Here is a 20836-nt window from a genome sequence, read left to right on the forward strand (position 1 = left end):
CCTTTCCACTATCTGTTCTGGCATTCTGGCTCCCATTCCCCCTATAACTTATTTTAACCACATCACCCCCTCCCCGCAACACTAGCAAAAGCAAGCCTTATCACTGGGATATTAGTCCTCTGCTAGTTTTAATTCCCGAACTAACAAATCCCTTATCAGCCCTCTGACTTTCCTCTGCCAGGTAATTCCCCCAACAGTTTCTAAAGTGGTCTACCTGTTGTTGTGTGGGATGGCCACAAGATTACTCTGCGATGGCTATTTAACCTCATTCCCCTTCCTGACTCTCACCCAGTTTCCTGTCTCCTGCACCTTTGGTGTAACTCACCTCTCTTCATGTCACATCTATCAACCCCTCCGACTCCCGGTTGATCCGGAATTCATCCATTTCGAGATCCAACATCTTGTATGTGAGGGTGTCAGGGACACTGGAGGTCTCCCCGCCTTCCCACCAATGTCCCCTCTAATTTGTAATGACAAGTGTGTGCAAATATCTTGTGCTGTGCATTTTTTACCCAGTAACAACAACAACATAGTCAACGAGACTTGGAAGAGCAAATCTGTAGAGAGATAGCAGGCAACTGCAGGAAACATAAAGTTGTGGTGGTAGGGGATTTTAATTTTCCATACATTGATTGGGACTCCCATATTGTTAGGGGTCTAGATGGTTTAGAGTTTGTAAAATGTGTTCAGGAAAGTTTTCTAAGTCAGTATATAGAGGGACCAACTAGAAGGGATCTCCTGTTAGGAAACGAATTAGGGCAAGTGACAGACGTCTGTGTAGGGGAACACTTTGGTTCCAATGATCATAACACCATTAGTTTCAATTTGATCATGGACAACGATAGATCTGGTCCTAGGGTTGAGGTTCTTAACTGGAAGAAGGCCAAATTTGAAGAAATGAGAAAGGATCTAGAAAGCGTGGATTGGGACAGGTTGTTCTCTGGCAAAGATGTGATTGGTAGGTGGGAAGCCTTCAAAGGGGAAATTTTGAGAGTGCAGAGTTTGTATGTTCCCGTCAGGATTAAAGGCAAATTGAATAGGAATAAGGAACCTTGGTTCTCAAGGGATATTGCAACTCTGATAAAGAAGAAGAGGGAGTTGTATGAAATGTATAGGAAACGGGGTAAATCAGGTGCTTGAAGAGTATAAGAAGTGCAAGAAAATACTTAAGAAAGAAATCAGGAGGGCAAAAAGAAGACATGAGGTTGCCTTGGCAGTCAAAGTGAAGGATAATCCAAGGAGCTTTTACAAGTATATTAAGAGCAAAAGGATTGTAAGGGATAAAATTGGTCCTCTTGAAGATCAGAGTGGTCGGCTTTGTGCGGAACCAAAGGAAATGGGGGAGATTTTAAATAGGTTTTTTGCGTCTGTATTTACTAAGGAAGCTGGCATGAAATCTATGGAATTGAGGGAATCAAGTAGTGAGATCATGGAAACTGTACAGATTGAAAAGGAGGAGGTGCTTGCTGTCTTGAGGAAAATTAAAGTGGATAAATCCCCGGGACCTGACAGAGTGTTCCCTCGGACCTTGAAGGAGACTAGTGTTGAAATTGCGGGGGCCCTGGCAGAAATATTTAAAATGTCGCTGTCTACGGGTGAAGTGCCGGAGGATTGGAGAGTGCCTCATGTTATTCCGTTGTTTAAAAAAGGATCGAAAAGTAATCCGGGAAATTATAGGCCGGTGAGTTTAATGTCAGTAGTAGATAAGTTATTGGAGGGAGTACTAAGAGACAGAATCTACAAGCATTTGGACAGGGGCTTATTAGGGAGAGTCAACATGGCTTTGTGTGTGGTAGGTCATGTTTGACCAATCTGTTGGAGTTTTTCGAGGAGGTTACCAGGAAAGTGGATGAAGGGAAGGCAGTGGATATTGTCTACATGGACTTCAGTAAGGCCTTTGACAAGGTCCCGCATGGGAGGTTAGTTAGGAAAATTCAGTCGCTAGGTATACATGGAGAGGTGGTAAATTGGATTAGACATTGGCTCAATGGAAGAAGCCAGAGAGTGGTGGTAGAGAATTGCTTCTCTGAGTGGAGACCTGTGACTAGTGGTGTGCCACAGGGATCAGTGCTGGATCCATTGTTATTTGTCATCTATATCAATGATCTGGATGATAATGTGGTAAATTGGATCAGCAAGTTTGCTGATGATACAAAGATTAGAGGTGTAGTAGACAGTGAGGAAGGTTTTCAGAGCCTGCAGAGGGACTTGGACCAGCTGGAAAAATGGGCTGAAAAATGGCAGATAGAGTGTAATACTGACAAGTGTGAGGTATTGCACGTTGGAAGGACAAACCAATGTAGAACATACGGGGTTAATGGTAAGGCACTGAGGAGTGCAGTGGAACAGAGGGATCTGGGAATACAGATACAAAATTCCCTAAAAGTGTCGTCACAGGTAGATAGGGTCGTAAAGAGAGCTTTTGGTACACTGGCCTTTATTAATCGAAGTATTGAGTATAAGAGCTGGAATGTTATGATGAGGTTGTATAAGGCATTGGTGAGGCCAGATCTGGAGTATTGTGTTCAGTTTTGGTCACCAAATTACAGGAAGGATATAAATAAGGTTGAAAGAGTGCAGAGAAGGTTTACAAGGATGTTGCCGGGACTTGAGAAACTCAGTTACAGAGAAAGGTTGAATAGGTTAGGACTTTATTCCCTGGAGCATAGAAGAATGAGGGGAGATTTGATAGAGGTATATAAAATTATGATGGGTATAGATAGAGTGAATGCAAGCAGGCTTTTTCCACTGAGGCAAGGGGAGAAAAAAACCAGAGGACATAGGTTAAGGGTGAGGGGGGAAAAGTTTAAAGGGAACATTAGGGGGGGCTTCTTCACACAGAGAGTGGTGGGAGTATGGAATGAGCTGCCAGACGAGGTGGTAAATGCGGGTTCTTTTTTAACATATAGGAATAAATCGGACAGACACATGGATGGGAGGTGTATGGAGGGATATGGTCCATGTGCAGGTCAGTGGGACTAGGCAGAAAATGGTTCGGCACAGCCAAGAAGGGCCAAAGGGCCTGTTTCTGTGCTGTAGTTTCTATGGTTCTATGTGCACAGTGAATTTTATATGGAAAGGTATTCATTTCAACAGTCAGCAAATCACTGTCGATAAGAACTTTGATCTCCTCTGGGTTTGATTGAGTTCATCTACACTCTCACACAAACTATGTAGCAGGTCTGTTACGGGTAATGAAGGATTTTCTCACCAGAGTTTTTGCATATTGTCCATATGTGGTTTGCTTGCTAAGTGATGCTTTAAAAAGTCAGATTTTCAAATATCATTCCACTTCTTCCCACTTGCAAAGTTTTTAGCAACTTTTGTATTGGCACAATACACACAGGTAACACCAGTTTCTGTATTATACATAAATATTTCCCCTGAACCCTCCCCCAAGTGACTGACAGTGGTGAACTCATTGATGGCAATGCCGATGAATATGAAGGGAAGGGCAGTCGTCTGACTCATTGGAGTCTGGCACATTTGTGATGTGAAAGCTACTTTGATTGCTATATTTATGCTCTATTCTTGGTTGGTGCAGCTGTAACGAAACCCAATTTCCCTCAGGATCAATAAAGTATATCTATCTATCTATCTATCTTGTTGCCCAGGACAAAGGTGTTTGATATCATTATGTACCCAGAGAGAATGGGTCAACACATGTTCTCACAGGTAGAAAAGTTCAGAACAGGAGGAGGTAGAACAAGCAACACACACAAAATGCTGGAGGAATTCAGCAGGCCGGGCAGCATCTATGGAAAAGAGTACTAATGCTGAATTCCGGCATTTTGTGTGTGTTGCTTGGGTTTACAGCATCTGCGGATTTTCTAGTTTGTGATTGGAGGCAGAACAAAGGTGATTTTCTCAACAGCTGGTGTAAAAGATTTTGTTCCCTTTCTCCGAGTTCCTAATCCTTGCATTTAGACAGCTGGAGCTCAGCTCTGTCTGAGAGATCCATCGGTTCCCATTCCCTCATCAGCCGGAAGCTCCCTAGGGCCTGTGAATGGATCGTGGGACTGAGAGAGACGGACTGTGTCGGGATTGCGGGCTTCAGTGTCCAGAGCTCACAGCGATTGACCCTCCTGCAAACGCGCTCTTACCTTCTCCTGTCTGTCTGTGTCTTGTTTTACAGCGGTTGTCACCCAACTTAGTGGTGCATTACCGCCACCTTCTGCTCCGGAGTGTGCAATAGACATATATTCTAAACCCCTTCACCCAATCCCTCACACACACACATAGCCTAACTTTATCCTCCCATCTTTGGCCATCCTAGTATCCTATTCCTGTTTATCCGTCATATCCTATGAAAACCCCTGTACCCCTTAAGAAAGCTAAAAATACCCTAACCTGTGCTCTCTCACCCATGCCCATCAACCCTTTTAATGTGAATTCCTGCACCCCCAATTCCCTTAATTTAATTCTCATCATCTCTCTCTGTATCCCATACTTCCTGCAACTCAGAACTACATGTTCTACTGACTCCTCTTCCTGACATTCCTCACACAATCCTGTCTGGTGTTTCCCTGTCATTTTCAATGTTTTGTTTAATGCACAATGCCCCAGCCTTAACCTAGTCCACACAGTTTCCTCTCTTCTGTTTCCACTACCTACCCTAGTACCTGCAACACTCTTTTGTATTTGATATAAATGCCTCCCTTTCCCTTCCCTGTCCCATCTTTCTTGCCTCATTTGGTTGATTTTTTCCCAGATTACACAATTAACCTCTGCTTTACTGATACTAATGTGCATTTCTATGTTTTCTTTCTTTAACGCCCTCTTTGCCAACTCATCCACCCTCTCATTCCCCTTCACCCCTACATGTGCTGGAACCCATAGAAATTTTACGTGGCCTCCCTGATTTGCAATTCTTGCAACTAACTGAAGGACTTCATAAAGTACATCTTGCCGACTGTTTGTGTGAAAAGACCTTAAACTTGCTAGAACTGAGGATGAATCTGAGCATATCAATGCTTTGACTTGTCTGGCTTTCTGCACCCATTGCAACGCAACCAACACTGCCAGTATCTCCACTGTAAACACCCCTAACTTATTAAATGTCCTTCTACTGATTCCAATTTCTTTTGCTGGTATAACCACCCCAAACCCTGTCACTCCTGTTTCAGGTTCCTTCGCACCAGCCGTACAAATGTGAGTATAATCACTATACTTTTCCATCACATGACAGTTAAATGCATTTACCAAATCTGTTTTAAATCTTTCTTTCCTTTTTACCTCTAACAAACGCCAGTCTATGTCAGGCCATACAAGCTTCCATGGAGCTACAACCGGATAAACTACTGAAGGACTTATCCTTAGATCAAACACTCCACATTCTTTAGTAATATCATTCCCTACCCGACTAAAGGTATCCCTCTGAAACCTCCCATTTTCCCAGCACTCCTGCAACACTCCTTTAGCAGGGTGAGAATCATTGTGCCCCGGCAAGTTAGCCCAGTAGTTTCCTACCTTCTCCGATCATTCCGAAGCCCTTTGTGTACAGCGCGCATGCGTGATTTTCGGTAACGTCAACAACCCTGACGCCTGCGCATTTGATCGGTACTGCGGCGACGACGCAATTCTTAACGCAGGGGGGGATTTATGCGTTAAAAGTTTCTGCAAGGACTGGTTCCATGTCCATAGCTCCGTTTTTTTTGTGTTGGCGGCTCCCATAAGCAATATACTCAATATCAACAGGTAGTGCGTGTATCTAATGCCAAGGTACAATCCTCTTACAAATGCAGATATGAAATACAAAAGATTCTGAAGTTGCTGGAAATACTGAGACGCCCACACACACAAAATGCTGGCAGCAACTAAGCAGAGGAGTACATATTCTAGGAATGCTGAAGGGACTCGGCCTAAACGTTCTCTATTTATTCCTCTCCACATTTGCCGCCTGATCTGTTGATTTCCAAAAGTATTTTGCAGAAATTAACCACCTTATTTTCAATCAAACAGTTTCAAAATGTTTCTCATCTTTCATTTGTAGCCACATCCTGCTGGTCTGGTTCCTCTTCCTCCTCCTCCTTGTAAAGTCTAGGTCCCACCTCTTTCTGGAGCCCCAAAACCCTGACTCATAATGGCAACTCTTTGGTTTCTGACTCTGCTCCATCGAAGATTCACTCGCTGATCTGCTGTCAGACTTTAGAGGTGCACTGCACCAACCCAGCTGTCTGAGGCACAGTCCTTTGACGAGAGAGAGAGAGAGAAGAAAAAGAAAAAAAAAGCTCGTAAGTTGCTATGGTGATAGAAGTGCGGAGCTATATAATGGACAGCTGTTGATTTCCACCAGTATTTTGAAGAAATTAGCCACCTTTTTTCTGATCAACCAGTTTCCAAATGTTTCTGATTTTTCATTTGTAGCCATAGCCACATCCTGCTGGTCTGATTCCTCTTCCTCCTCCTCCTTGCTAGTCTGCTGTCAGACTTTAGAGGTGCATCACAATAACCCAGCTGCCTGAGGCACAGTCCTTTGAAATGAGTGAAAATGACACAAAACGTTGAAAAGAGCAGGGAAGAAGGAGTTTAACCGCCACAGTCCAGAGCCCTGAAGAACGTTAAAACCATCATCTTATTCAGCCTGGAGAGAAGCAGACTGGAAATTCATGCAGGTGTGTAGGATGATGAGAGGCATTGGTCGTGTGGATAGCCAGAGGCTTTTTCCCAGGGCTGAAACGGCTAACACGTGGGGGCATAGGTTTAAGCTGCTTGGAAGTAGGTACAGAGGAGATGTCAGAGCTACGTTTTTTAAACAAAGTGTGGTGGGTGTGTGGAATGCACTGCCAGCGACGGTGGTAGAGGCGGATACAACAGGGTCTTTTAAGGGACTCTTAAATAGGTACATGGAGATTAGGAAAATAGAGTGCTATGCGGTAGGGTAATTCTAGGCAGTTTCTAGGTGAGTTACATGGTCGGCACAACACTGTGGGCCGAAGGGCCTGTAACGTGCTGTAGATTTCTATGATTCTATGAAATTCAAGGGAAATCTCCTGTCCAACGGAGTGGTGACTGGTTGCAACCTGTCATCACAGGGAGAGTGAGAGGGGAACGGCAGGGATAGATTTTAATAAACTGATATGGAACAGAAACATGGGCAGGGACCAGATGGGCCAAGTGGCCTCTCTAGTGTACATTGTGAGTGTGATAAAGACAGTAAGTACCTGAGACACAGGATTTGATACAGAACTGATTTATCTTTCACAGATCCACAATATTAAACACCAGTCTAGTTTAAGGCTAACATCAGCAGAACAGACTCCTCCAAAGGTCAGTGACCAGGGTTCAGTCCTGGGTGCGATGAGCAGCCGCAAGAACTGCAGAATCTGACAGTAACAGTCCCTCATGAACCTGCAGCTGCCTTCAGTCACCATTTAACATTTACCACGGAGCTAAATTTGAGAATTTAGCCTTTTCTATTTTTCTGAGCTTCTCATAAATGTGTACAGTTTAGTTAAACTTTGCTCCAGAATTTCCACACAATTAAGAGTTTATTACATTATTTATTTTTAGTTTTGCACTACTTACATAATTTAACTACTTAATATATATATATTATTGTAATACATAGTTGTTAAAATCTATTGTTATGAATTAGGTTCTACTGCTGCCGCAGAGACAACGAATTTCATGACATTTGCCGGTGCTATTAAACCTGATTCTGATAATTAGTATGGGAGACCCACCACCGGTCACCTGATCCCAGTTACTGCAGATCGTAATGCCAGATTGAAGCCTTTTCCACTTATTTGCATTTCTCAGAAAAGACAATAGTTCAGTTAAGTTTCCTTCTGAATTTCCAAAGCAGAAGCTCAGTCTGTCTAATATTTCCACACAATTAAAATGGGGAATTTGTTTATTTTTATCACGTACGGAGCTACAGTGAAAATCTTGCCTGACTTACCATCCACACAGATCAATACATTACAACAGTACATTGAGCTGATATACGACAAAACATTAACTGTAACAAAGCATTATGGCTGCAGAGAAGTGCAGTGCAGATAGACATATGGTGCAGGGTCATGTCGAGTTACATTGTGAGTCCATCTTATCGTACTGGAGACCATTCATTTGGCTTATAACCGCAGACCGAAAGCCCGTCCTTAAGCCTGGTGGTACGCGCTTTAAGGCTTTTGTTTCTCTTCCCCGATGGGGGAGTGGGTTTGCAGCAAGAATGTCCAGGTTGAAAGGATCTTTGAGTACACGGCCTGCTATTCCGAGGCAGGGGAGTGTAGGGAGAGTCCATGGAGGGGAGGCTTGTTTCTCTGATGTTCTCTGTTCTCCAAAGTTCTCTGCAGTTCCTTGCAGTCATGGGCAGAGCAGTAGCCATACGAAGGCGTAAAGTATCGACAAGAAGCTCAGAGACCTCGGCCTTCACCCTGCCTTGTGTATCTGGATCCTGGACTTCCTGTCAGATTGCCGGCAGGTGGTAAGAGTGGGCTCCCTCACCTCTGTCTCTCTGACCCTCAGCACACATACCCCACAGGGTTGTCTCCTTGGCCCCCTCCTTTACTCTCTGTGCACCCATGACTGTGTCGCCACCCACAGCTCCAATCTGCTAATTAAATTTGCTGGCGATACTACACTGACTGGCCTAATCTCAAATAATAATGAGGCAGCCTACAGAGAAGAAGTCATCACCCCGACACAGTGATGTTAAGAAAACAACCTCTCCCTCATGGTGACAAAAACAAAGGAGCTGGTTGTGGATTACAGGAGGAATGGAGACAGGGACTAAATTCACCATTTCCAAGTCTGTTATTGACACAAAATGCACATTTTAATATTGATCAGGACACAATGTATTTTGTATATTGTTAATGACATAAAACATATTTATAGATTGTGACTGACAGAGAATCGTTATAATTTGTGTTCCGTGTGTTATCTGAATGTACTTGCCTGTGATGCTGCCACAAGTCAGTGTTTCTCTATACCTGCACCTTCCCGTACTTGTGCACTTGGCAATAAATTCAACAGGACCTAAGAAATCTCTGTGAGATTTGATTAGTGATGATCATCTTGGCAGCTCGGTAGGTCGAATGTATGAGGTAGTACACTGTTAAATGCAAAACCCTGAACAGTGTTGATGATCAGAGGGATCTTAGACTCTAAGTTCATCGCTCCCTGAAAGAGACTGCACAGATTGATCGGGTGGTTAAGAAGGCAAATGGCGTGGTCTTTATTAGTTAAAGCATTGAGTTCAAAAGTCGGGAAGTTGTGTTGCAGCTGTTAAGAGCCTGCGGTCGTACTGTGACTCACATCAAAGTTGCTGGTGAATGCAGCAGGCCAGGCAGCATCTCTAGGAAGAGGTACGGTCAACGTTTCCAGCCGAGACCCTTCGTCAGGACTAACTGAAGGAAGAGCTAGTAAGAGATTCGAAAGTGGGAGGGGGAGGGGGAGATCCAAAATGATAGGAGAAGACAGGAGGGGGAGGGATGGAGCCAAGAGCTGGACAGGTGATTGGCAAAAGGGATATGAGAGGATCATGGGACAGGAGGCCCAGGGAGAAGGAAAAGGTGGGGGGGGGGGAACCAAGAGGATGGGCAAGGGGTATAGTCAGAGGGACGGATGGAGAAAAAGGAGAGTGAGAGAAAGAATACGTGTATAAAAATAAGTAACAGATGGGGTACGAGGGGGAGGTGGGGCCTTAGTGGAAGTTAGAGAAATCAATGTTCATGCCATCAGGTTGGAGGCTACCCAGACGGAATATAAGATGTTGTTCCTCCAACCTGAGTGTGGCTTCATCTTTACAGTAGAGGAGGCCGTGGAGAGACATGTCAGAATGGGAATGGGATGTGGAATTAAAATGTGTGGCCACTGGGAGATCCTGCTTTCTCTGGCGGACAGAGCGTAGGTGTTCAGCAAAACGATCTCCCAGTCTGCATCTGGTCTCGCCGATATATACAAGGCCACATCGGGAGCACCGGACGCAGTATATCACCCCAGCCGACTCACAGGTGAAGTGTCGCTTCACCAGGAAGGACTGTCTTGGGCCCTGAATGGTGGTAAGGGAGGAAGTGTAAGGGCATGTGTAGCACTTGTTCCGCTTACAAGGATAAGTGCCAGGAGGCAGATCAGTGAGGAGGGATGGGGGGGGGGGACAAATGGACAAGGGAGTCACGTAGGGAGCGATCCCTGCGGAAAGCAGAGGGGGGGAGGTAAAGATGTGCGTAGTGGTGGGATCCTGTTGGAGGTGGCGGAAGTTATGGAGAATAATATGTTGGACCGGTAGGCTGTTGGGGTAGTAGGTGAGGACCAGGGGAACCCTATTCCTAGTGGGGTAGCGGGAGGATGCAGTGAGAGCAGATGTACGTGAAATGGGGGAGATGCGTTTGAGAGCGGAGTTGATAGTGGAGGAAGGGAAGCCCCTTTCTTTAAAAAAGGAGGACATCTCCCTCGTCCTGGAATGAAAAGCCTCATCCTGAGAGCAGATGCGGCGGAGACAGAGGAATTGCGAGAAGGGGATGGCATTTCTGCAAGAGACGGGTTGAGAAGAGGAATAGTCTGGATAGCTGTGAGAGTCAGTAGGCTTATAGTAGACATCAGTGGATAAGCTATCTCCAGAGATAGAGACAGAAAGATCTAGAAAGGGGAGGGAGGTGTCGGAAATGGACCAGGTAAACTTGAGGGCAGGGTGAAAGTTGGAGGCAAAGTTAATGAAGTCAGTGAGCTCAGCATGCGTGCAGGAAGCAGCGCCAATGCAGTCATCGATGTAGCGAAGGAAAAGTGGGGGACAGATACCAGAATAGGCACGGAACATAGATTGTTCCACAAAGCCAACGAAAAGACAGTCCCTTTTGCCTTTTCTCCCTCTGACTATACCCCTTGCCCATCTTCTGGGTTTTTTCCCCACCTCCCCTTTTTCCTTCTCCCTGGGCCTCCTGTCCCATGATCCTCTCATATCCCTTTTGCCTATCACCTGTCCAGCTCTTGGCTCTATCCCTCCCCCTCCTGTCTTCTCCTATCATTTTGGATCTCCCCCTCCCCCTCCCCCTCCCCCTCCCCCTTTCAAATCTCTTCCTCACTCTTCCTTCAGTTAGTCCTGACGAAGGGTCTCGGCCTGAAACGTCGACTGTACCTCTTCCTACAGATGCTGCCTGACCTGCTGCGTTCACCAGCATCCGTAGAATTCCTCGTGTTTACGTCGGACTGTGACTGTGTCTTTAAGGGCGCCGGAGAGAGGAGGCGGGACTATGACGTCAGTCACAGGCTGACGGTGCTGACTGTGGATTTAACAGAGAGAGAGAGAGAGAGAGAGAGAGAGAGAGAGAAACACCCCCCCACCACCTGTCACGTGATCCCGTTCGCCCCTCCCATTTAACCACAGATGGGCAGCATCTGCGCGCCTGTTTCCGAGGCCCCGCCCTCCAGATGATGAAATAATCACTTCGCGCATGCTCACTGTCTCCGGGTGGGCGGTGTTTTCCTTTCCGCTCTGTGCTGAAGCGGATCGTCTGCGGGATCGGCAAAGTGTCCTCGCTTCTTAGGTCGCGGAGCCGGGGGTCGGGATCACTGTCTGCGGGCCGAAGATATCACTTTCCCATCGGTGAGTACTGAGACCGATCCCGAGCGGGGAGATCCGATGTTGGCCGCGCGCCCGGAACTGAGGCCAATTACTCATTTAGTACCCAGTTATCTGGGCTCGCCATTAGTGTGTAGACCTCACTTAATCTGCATTGAACGATTCAAACCAGGAGCCCAGGCCGTCTATATCCACAGAATTGAAATGGCAGTCCCGCCAACAGGTCACGTGAGGCTGTGTGCTGCAGATCTGCCCCGCCCTCCACTTGTGTTGTGTCCATGAGCAAGGCACTTAACCACACATTGCTCCTCCACATTTATAACCCAGCGACAGTGGTTGGTGCAGTATGCACAAGACAAGATCTGTATCCAAAGGTCTCTGCCATTCCTCGCAGACAGGGGCAGAGTAATTACCATGCAAAAGCAAGAAATATCCGGATGGGAAATTTTCTATGGTGTGTTGATAAAAATTTGGGGAGGGTCAAAGTATATATGACAAAGTTCTTGTTGTTTGTTCTAACTTTGGCATTTTACAATCTTTGATACAGTAGTATGTACTATTCATTCAGTATCTATGCATTGCTTGAGGACCATCAGTGATTGTCCTTGATCCCTTATCCCACATTGTTCCATCTGCTCATCCCTGCCCATTTTGTGCAACCTCTGTCCAGTCTCCTCACCCCCGCTTCGGTGATATGCATTAATCATCTGGGTCCACCTCAGTCCACCCTGTATCCTACCTCCTCAATGTTATATATCAGCAATCTTTCTTCTAACCTTTGTCTTCATAGTGAAGTGTTCTTTTGCACATTTGGCCTCACTGAGTTATTTCCAGAATCGTTTTTTGTTAGCTGGAATGCCAGAGGGTCATCAGGTTCCAGTTCTGTTGTGCATTGGTGTGCAGGTGCTAGTTGTGAACTGTGACTGACTGACACGATGCAGCATTTTACTGGCAGCAAAGAGTACCAGGAGAGTTGGTGCTTGGGCTATAATCCTGTGATCTACATTCCAGGCATGTGGAACTGTTGGTGTTTTGGCTTTGACTTTGGTTAGTGCTTCTACAGATGAGGCTGGATGGTCGTCTTTCTGCAGTGAAGCAGAAATTCTGAGTAGCTGGACATTGGTTGTGGGGAAACCCCGGATTGCACTACACAGTGTGAGATACGGGGATGATATGTGAGACTCTCAGGGTCGGTGTTTGGCAGGTTCAGCTGTGTGAATCTGTGAGGTTGGGTCCTGGGATATCACAGTTTTTGATCCAGGTAAAACGGACCCGGAGATCGAGCTGCTTGGGTTATGAGGTGTTGAGCGAGTATTTCTGGTCTGGGATCAGATGTTTGTTTCTGGAGTTCCTTTGGAAGCAATGACTGCTAATCTGAGGAGAGGATGAGTTCCTATTCCATCCTCACAGGGAGAGGCTATGAGTAAATGGGCTGTTCCGTGTTTACAACAGTTGAAATAGACCCGCGAGTTTGATGTTCAAACTGTGTTTGGAAATCCCACCTCACTGTCACCTGTCTGTCACTCAATGAAATTCAAGCAGAATCTCAAGTTGCTGGAGATCTGCACTAAAAGCTGAAAATGTTTGCAGTCATTCTGATGAAAGGTTATTAACCCAAATTGTAATGTTTGTTCCTCTCCCCACAGCTGTTCCTTACCTGCTGAGCGTTTCTGGTAATTCCAGTTTCTTTCTATTACATTCAACCTGGAATGGTTTATATTTCCTGAAATGGACCTGTTTTAACCTGGAAATGGAAATGGCTCGTTCTGTGACAGTAGAACAGTAAAGAAAGCACAACTTTTCCCTATAAATTGTCCTGCTACCAATTTGTTATTCCTGGAAATGTGTTCAGCACAGTTGTTTATAACAAGGTTTACAAGAATTATCTCAGGAATGATCGGCGTTATCTATGAGGAGCATTTGATGGTTCTGGACCTGTGCTCAGTGGAGTTCAGAGGGACGGTGGGGGTGGTGGGGGATGTATAGTTAAGTAAACCTACCGAATGCTGAAAAGCCTGGATACAGTGGACATGGAGAGGATGTTTCCATTAGACGGAGAGTCTGTGATCTGACAGCATAGTTTCAGAATAAAGAGGCTTCCCTTAAAAACTAAGATGAGGTGTCTGATCTGTGGAAGTTGTTGCCACAGAGGCTGGTTGAGTCTGCCATTTGGGTGTATTTATGACAGATTAATATATTCATGACTGCTAAGTAGCTTCAGGGTTACAGGAGGAAGGCAGGAATATGGTGTTGGAATAACAATCAGCCATTTTGGGTGGTGGGGCAGACCAGATGGATTGAATCACCTAATTCTGTTCCTGTGTCTTGTGTCTTATGTCTTACCATGACTGAATGATGGCTCCTTCTTATCCCATATCGTTTTGTGAAGTGTGAGTGACAATAAAAGATTGTTCACTGAGATCATTATATCTCCCTTCAACGTTTAAATTTGAGTACGTTTTGTTCTTAGTACCATTAAGCAGAAATGTTTGGTTCTTCTTTGTACTGTTAATGTGCTTCATTATCTTTCATGTTAAAGTTAGACCTGTGGTGAGAGATTTATTGGAAGAAAACCCCCAACTGGAAGCAAACCACGACTGAAGACGAGGGAACAGCAACAAGTGAACCAGCCCGAGGATTGGGAGCATCAACTGGAGAGGACCCATCTGACTCGGAGATTCCAGTGATTCAGTCAGGAGAAAGTTTGGTGAGTCTCATTTACTCAAACACTGGACCTTGAGACATTACATATCTGTGCAAAGGAAGGTAGGAAATAGTTGGAGTGAGACTGAATGTGCCCAGAGGTACCAATTATGCCTCTGTCAGACCCAGTTGCAATCACTCCAGGTCTGGTAATGTGCTTCCAGCAGCCCAGCCCTTTGAAACCACTCCCATTCTGTTGAAGTTGAATATGGATAAAGTCACTCAGAGACTGTATAAGTACAAATTCTTTATTCCAAGCTGCGGGGCTTACTCAGTTAGTCGTTCAAACAGGAACAGTCTGTGACTGTTTCCGCATAATCCACTAACTGACAAACAATTCCCTTTACACCACAGATATATCCGTTCAGATATGCCCCACACAAGAGATCCTGGAGCCGAAGTTATTTACTACATGACAGCCCCTAAAGGCAAATTACAAAATAGTCATAATGGCTTACACACAAAGAACAGACTGAAGCTGTCCTATCTCTATGCATAACCATATAACAATTACAGCATGGAAACAGGCCATCTCGGCCCTTCTAGTCTGTGCCAGACTCCTACTCTCACCTAGTCCCACTGACCTGCACTTGATTCATAACCCTTCATTCCTTTCCTGTCCATATATCTATCCAATTTAACTTTAAACGACAACATCAACCACTTCTGCTGGAAGCTCGTTCCACACAGCCACCACTCTCTGAGTAAAGAAGTTCCCCCTCATGTTACCCCTAAACTTTTGCCCTTTAACTCTCAACTCATGTCCTCTTGTTTGAATCTCCTCCGCTCTCATTGGAAAAAGCCAATCCATGTGAACTCGGTCAATCCCCCTCATAATTTTAAACACCTCTATCTAGTCCCTTCTCTACCTTCTACGCTTCAAAGAATAGAGACCTATCCTGTTAAACCTTTCTCTGTAACTTAGGAGATGAAACCCAGGCAACATTTTAGTAAACCTCCTCTGTACTCTCTCAATTTTATTAACATCTTTCCTATAATTCAGTGACCAGAACTGTACACAATACTCCAAATTTGGCCTCACCAATGCCTTGTACAATTTCAACATTACATCCCAACTCCTAAACTCAATGATCTGATTTATAAAGGCCGGCGTACCAAAAGCTTTCTTCACCACCCTATCGACATGAGATTCCACCTGCAGGGAACTATGCACCATTATTCCTAGATCCCTCTGTTCTACTGAATTCTTCAATACTCTACCATTTACCATGTATGTCCTATTTTGATTAGTCCGACCAAAATGTAGCACCTCACGTTTTTCAACATTAAACTCCATCTGCCATCTTTCAGCCCACTCTTCTAATTGGCCTAAAGCTCTCTGCAAGCTTTGAAAACCTACTTCATTATTCACAGCTCCACCTATCTCAGTATCATCTGCATACTTACTAATCCAATTTACCACCCCATCATCCAGATCATTAATATATATGACAAGCAACATTGGACCCAGTACAGATCCCTGAGGCACACCGCTACACACCGTCCTCCAATCTGACACACAGTTATTCAGCAGTACTCTCTGGCGTCTCCCATCCAGCCACTGCTGAATCCATTTTACTACTTCGATATTAATGCCTAACGATTGAACCTTCCTAACTAACCTTCCATGTGGACCTTTGTCAAAGGCCTTACTGAAGTCCATATAAACAACATCCACCACTTTACCCTCGTCAACTTTCCTAGTAACCTCCTCAAAAAATTCAATAAGATTTGTCAAACATGAGCTTCCACGCACAAATCCATGTTGACGGTTCCTAATCAGACCCTGTCTATCCAGATAATTATATATACCATCTCGAAGAATACTTTCCATCAATTTACCCACCACTGACGTCAAACTCACAGGCCAATAATTGGTAGGTTTACTCTTAGAACCCTTTCTAAACAATGGAATAACATGAGCAATACGCCAATCCTCCGGCACCATCCCCCTTTCTTAAGACATTTGAAATATTTCTGTCAGAGCCCTGCTATTTCCACACTAATTTCCCTCAAGGACCTAGGGAATATCTTGTCCGGACCCGGAGACTTATCAACTTTTATATTCCTTAAAAGCGCCAGTACTTCCTCTTTAATCGTCATACTTTCCATAACTACCCTTCCTGTCTCCTTTACCTTACACAATTCAATATCCTTCTCCTTAGTGAATACCGAAGAAAAGAAATTGTTCAAAATCTCCCCCAGCTCTTTTGGCACCGCACATAGCCGTCCACTCTGATTCTCTAAGGGACCAATCTTATCCCTCACTATCCTTTTGCTATTTATATAACTGTATAAAACCATTTGGATTTATTTTCACCTTTCTTGCTAAAGCTGCCTCATATCTTCTTTTAGCTTTTCTAATTTAGAAAGCCATAGAAACCATAGGAATCCTGTACCCTCAAAATTTCACATTTAAATGACCTCTATTTCTCTATTACATCCTTCCCATAAAACAAATGGTCCCAATCTACTCCTTCTAAATCCTTTCGCATCTCCTCAAAGTTAGCCTTTCTCTAATCAAAAATCTCAACCCTGGGTCCAGTCCTATCCTTCTCCATAATTATATTGAAACTAATGTTATTGTGATCACTGGACCCGAAGTGCTCCCCAACACATACCTCCGTCCCCTGCCCTATCTCATTCCCTAACAGGAGATCCAACACTGCCCTTTCTTTTCATGGTCCGGTCCGTGAAGTCCATATTCCGGTTCATGGTCATGGTCTGGACCCTTGCTCCAGGTTTTCCTGACTACACTGTTTCTGGCTTGTTTAGCTCTAATTGAGGCAGCTGATGCTCGTTGGAGCTGGCTGCATAAGTACTTCCAGAGACCAGGGCGTGGCTGCTGGATTGTTCTTGTCCTTACTCCTTGTATCTCTTCCTCTGCCTTCTGTTGCCTCACCTGAAGCCTTGCCTTGTCTTGCCGGTAACTCTCGCCTCGCCTGAAGTTCTCATCTCGCCTTGCATTGCCTGAAGCCTTGCCTTGTCTTGCTGGTAACTCTCATCTCGCCTTGCATTGCCAGAAACCTTGCCTTGTCTTGCTGGTAACTCTCGTCTCCCCTTGCTTTGCCAGAAACCTTGCCTTGTCTTGCTGGTAACTCTCGCCTCGTCTCGCCTGCAGTCTTGTCCTGGAGCCATCCTGTACCTAGCTCCCTTCCTGTCCCTTGCCTCCGCCCAGATAATCCAGGCCGTCTTGCCGTTACCTGGGGTTGGTTCTGAACCTTCCTGTCCCTTGCCTCCTGGTGATCCGCGCCCTGCCCAGGAGGAGCCTTCCTAGCCTCAAGCCTTCTGCCTTCTGCCAAGCCTCGTCCTTACCTGGTTCTGGGGTCCGAGCCAGAGGCAAGACCCAGGTACTGGATCCTTGTCCAGTCTCTGGCTCGGAGTCCATCCTGCCTCCTGCCAAGCCTCGCCTATAACCTCAAGGCTGAAGACTCCAGCCTCTAGCCTCTTGCCAAGCCAAGTCTCTAGCCTCTAGCCTCTTGCCAAGCCAAGTCTCTAGCCTCTAGCCTCAAGCCTGAAAACTCCAGCCTCCTGTCCTGCCAAGCCTCGCCTCTAGCCTCAAGCCTGAGGATTCCAGCCTCATCCTGCCTGCCTGCCAAGCCTCGTCCTTGCCTAATTCTGGGGTCCGAGCCAGAAGCAAGACCCAGGTACTGGGTCCTTGTCCAGTCTCTGGCTCGGAGTCCAAGCCCGGGCTCCTAGCTCTCTTGTCCTGTCCTGTTCCAGGTTCCTGGTTTTCCTGTCAATGTCCTGGCCATCGCCCTGTATCCTAGTCCTGTCCCTAGTACTTAAGTGTCTGTGTCTTACACTTGGATCTGTTCCCAGCCACCACTGTATGACACTTCTCTAGATGGTACCTTTATGTATTGCTGCAAAAAACTATCTTGCACACATTTGACAAACTCCAAACCATCCAGCCCGTTTACAGAATGGGCTTCCCAGTCTATGTGTGGAAAATTAAAATCTCCCGTAATCACAACCTTGTGCTTACTACAAATATCTGCTATCTCCTTACAAATTTGCTCCTCCAGTTCTCGGTCCCCATTAGCTGGTCTATAATACACCCCTATAAGCGTCACAACACCTTTCCCATTTCTCAATTCCACACAAATAGCCTCCCTGGATGAGTCCACTAATCTATCCTGCCAGACCACCGCTGTTATATTTATATGACAAGCAATGCAACACCTCCCCCTCTTGCCTCTCCTATTCTATCACACCTGAAGCAATGAAATCCTGGAACAATTAGTTGCCAATCACACCCTTCCTGCAACCACGTTTCACTAATAGCTACAAGATCATATTTCCAGGTATCAATCCATGCTCTAAGCTCATCCTTACTTACAATGCTCCTAGCATTAAAATAGATGCATTTAAGAAACATCCACCTCTTACTCTCTGTTTATCCTTAATGGAGCAAACAACTTTGTTATCTTTTTCTTCCTTATTCCCTACATCTTAGGTCTGAGTGCTCCCGATCTCTGTCCCCTGCCTATCCTCCCTCACACACTGTCTACTAGCTTTCTCTATTTGTGAACTAACCTCCTCTCTCCTAGTCTCTTTAATTTGATTCCCACTCCCCAAACATTGTCATTTAAAGTCACCTCAGTAGCCCTCGCAAAACTCCCCGCCACGATATTGGTCCCCCTAGGATTCAAGTGTAACCCGCCCTTTTTGTACAGATCACACCTGTGCCAAAAGAGGTCCCAATGATCCAAAAACTTGAATCCCTGCCCCCTGCTCCAATCCCTCAGCCACGCATTTATCCTCCACCTCATTGCATTCCTACTCTCACTGTCGCGTGGCACAGGCAGTAATCCCGAGATTACTACCTTTGCGGTCCTTTTTCTCAACTCCCTTCCTAACTCCCTATATCACGGCCTCTAGTTCCTCTGCCTCCCGCTTCAGGATATCTTGGACATGATCAGAAATATCCCGGACCCTGGCACCAGGGAGGCAAACTACCATCCGGGTCTCCGGACTACGTCCACAGAATCGCCTATCTGACCCCCTTAATATCGAGTCCCCTATTACTACTGCCCTCCTCTTCCTTTCCCTACCCTTCTGAGCTACAGGGCCGGACTGTACAGGGCATGAGTGCGCAGGGAGATAAGCATCCTGAAACCCTAGCCAGCTACCTTCAAGAAGAAATATGGCTCAGCATGGCTTAGCACATCTGTTGATCATCTGCAGTTTCTTTCAGAAAAACAGGCTGCTGTTGTTTAAGGTTGTATTAACCCTTTTACATACTTTATCATTCCCTCCTTTTGATCTTAATATGATCAACAAAGCAGTAATTTTTTACAGAGAAAGCAACTGAGTACAGCATTGACTTATCAGTGGGTAAAAACAGCGTACAACAGGTATGTACAACTATTAGGCCATAATGCAATATCTCGCCCTACATATTACTGAACAGACCTTCGAAGACACCATTTTGACCCTTCGGTGAACCGGTGTAAATCCTGCCCTACTTTCTTGATGCTGTCAATCTCCTTGGCAGTGTGATCGGAGAGGGATGTAATGTTAATAGAGTCATCAGGGATATAGGTGCAGCATTCTGTGTCAATAATAGCACAGGTTCCCCCTTTCTCAGCCAGGATAAAATCTGAAGCCATACGATTCTGTAGGGCTGTTTGCCGGATTGCAATCATTTCAGTGGATATTTCTGTTACTTGGGCCTGTGTTTTTGTCAGGGCCCCTGCAGTATTATTGGCCAGCTCGCCAGAAAAGTGATCATCCAAAATTGCTCAGCCTCAGTTATTCCTCTCTGCTGCTGGGCACATGCAAGTATGGCCGGGATACACGTTTCCCAGTATAAGAGGTTCTGTTTGGTGGGGGCCTGAGATACCATCCCTCAAAACACTGACAGCCACAGTCATCTCTGAATGGACCACAGTTCCTCACCTCACTTCCCTGGGTGTTATTTGAGAAAGCCCAAGCTGAGAGTTCCTCACTCTGGTTGAGTGGGATTACTGACATTGGAATCATAGTTTTACCATGCTGCAGAATTTCCGCACAAACCCAGCAGGTCCCTAGTTCTACCTGTTTGGCATAGGTGTGACAGAGAGACAGAAAGGTGTTAACGTGGGGGCCCCCAGATGCTGGGGTGAGCCCTCTCGGGAACATAAACACGAACACCATCATCAACCAATACATTGTCCTTTAGTCCGAGAGAGTCCTTCTACTCAGTTCCTTCAGTAACACGTTTGTTGTCTGTTCGATGTATCCACCGAGATTGCCCCTTCAGTTTCACAGCTGTGGGAGTGGTCAGTAACTCCTGATATGGTCCCCTCCACCGAGGTCCAAGTTTCCCTCGATCCCAGTTCTTGATCAGGACAAAATTCCCAAGTTCTGTGGTGGGATATTCATTCCTCTCTGTGAGGTAGTTCTCTTCCTTGTAAGCCTGTTGTACCTGTGAATGTGATGCTTGGAAAATTTTGGTTAGTTGGCATATATATTTCCCCATCTCTTCCCCCAGGGTATGCAAATCCAATTTTACTGGTAGACTTTCTGGGAGCAATGGTACACAAGGTCTTGGTCCCCAGGGCGTCCTCATGGGCTGTCCATAAAAGATTTCAGCTGGTGACAACCCTGTTTTCCCCTGTG

General features: G+C 45.6%; 2 protein-coding genes across 11 annotated transcripts in view; one reads left to right on the forward strand and one right to left on the reverse strand.

Annotated features, from left to right (window-relative positions):
• LOC140207158 (uncharacterized) overlaps nucleotides 1-6175 on the reverse strand; it is a 30527-nt gene extending 24352 nt beyond the window's left edge. For all 4 annotated transcript variants that reach the window (XR_011888520.1, XR_011888521.1, XR_011888519.1 and 1 more), the window contains exon 1: nucleotides 5470-6175. The gene's annotated coding sequence lies outside the window, so the exon portion shown is untranslated. The remainder of the gene's footprint in view (nucleotides 1-5469) is intronic.
• The window catches only part of LOC140207157 (uncharacterized), a 61137-nt gene continuing 46370 nt past the window's right edge, over nucleotides 6070-20836 (forward strand). For 4 of the 7 annotated variants that reach the window (XR_011888518.1, XR_011888515.1, XR_011888517.1 and 1 more), the window contains exons 1-2: nucleotides 11401-11551; nucleotides 14067-14234. The gene's annotated coding sequence lies outside the window, so the exon portion shown is untranslated. Of the gene's footprint in view, nucleotides 6234-11400; nucleotides 11552-14066; nucleotides 14235-20836 lie in introns of those variants that run through there. The other 3 variants (XM_072275499.1, XM_072275497.1, XM_072275498.1) reach the window with 3 other exon arrangements.

The sequence above is a fragment of the Mobula birostris genome, chromosome 13 (genome assembly GCF_030028105.1).
Source record: "Mobula birostris isolate sMobBir1 chromosome 13, sMobBir1.hap1, whole genome shotgun sequence".
NCBI lineage: Eukaryota > Metazoa > Chordata > Chondrichthyes > Myliobatiformes > Myliobatidae > Mobula > Mobula birostris.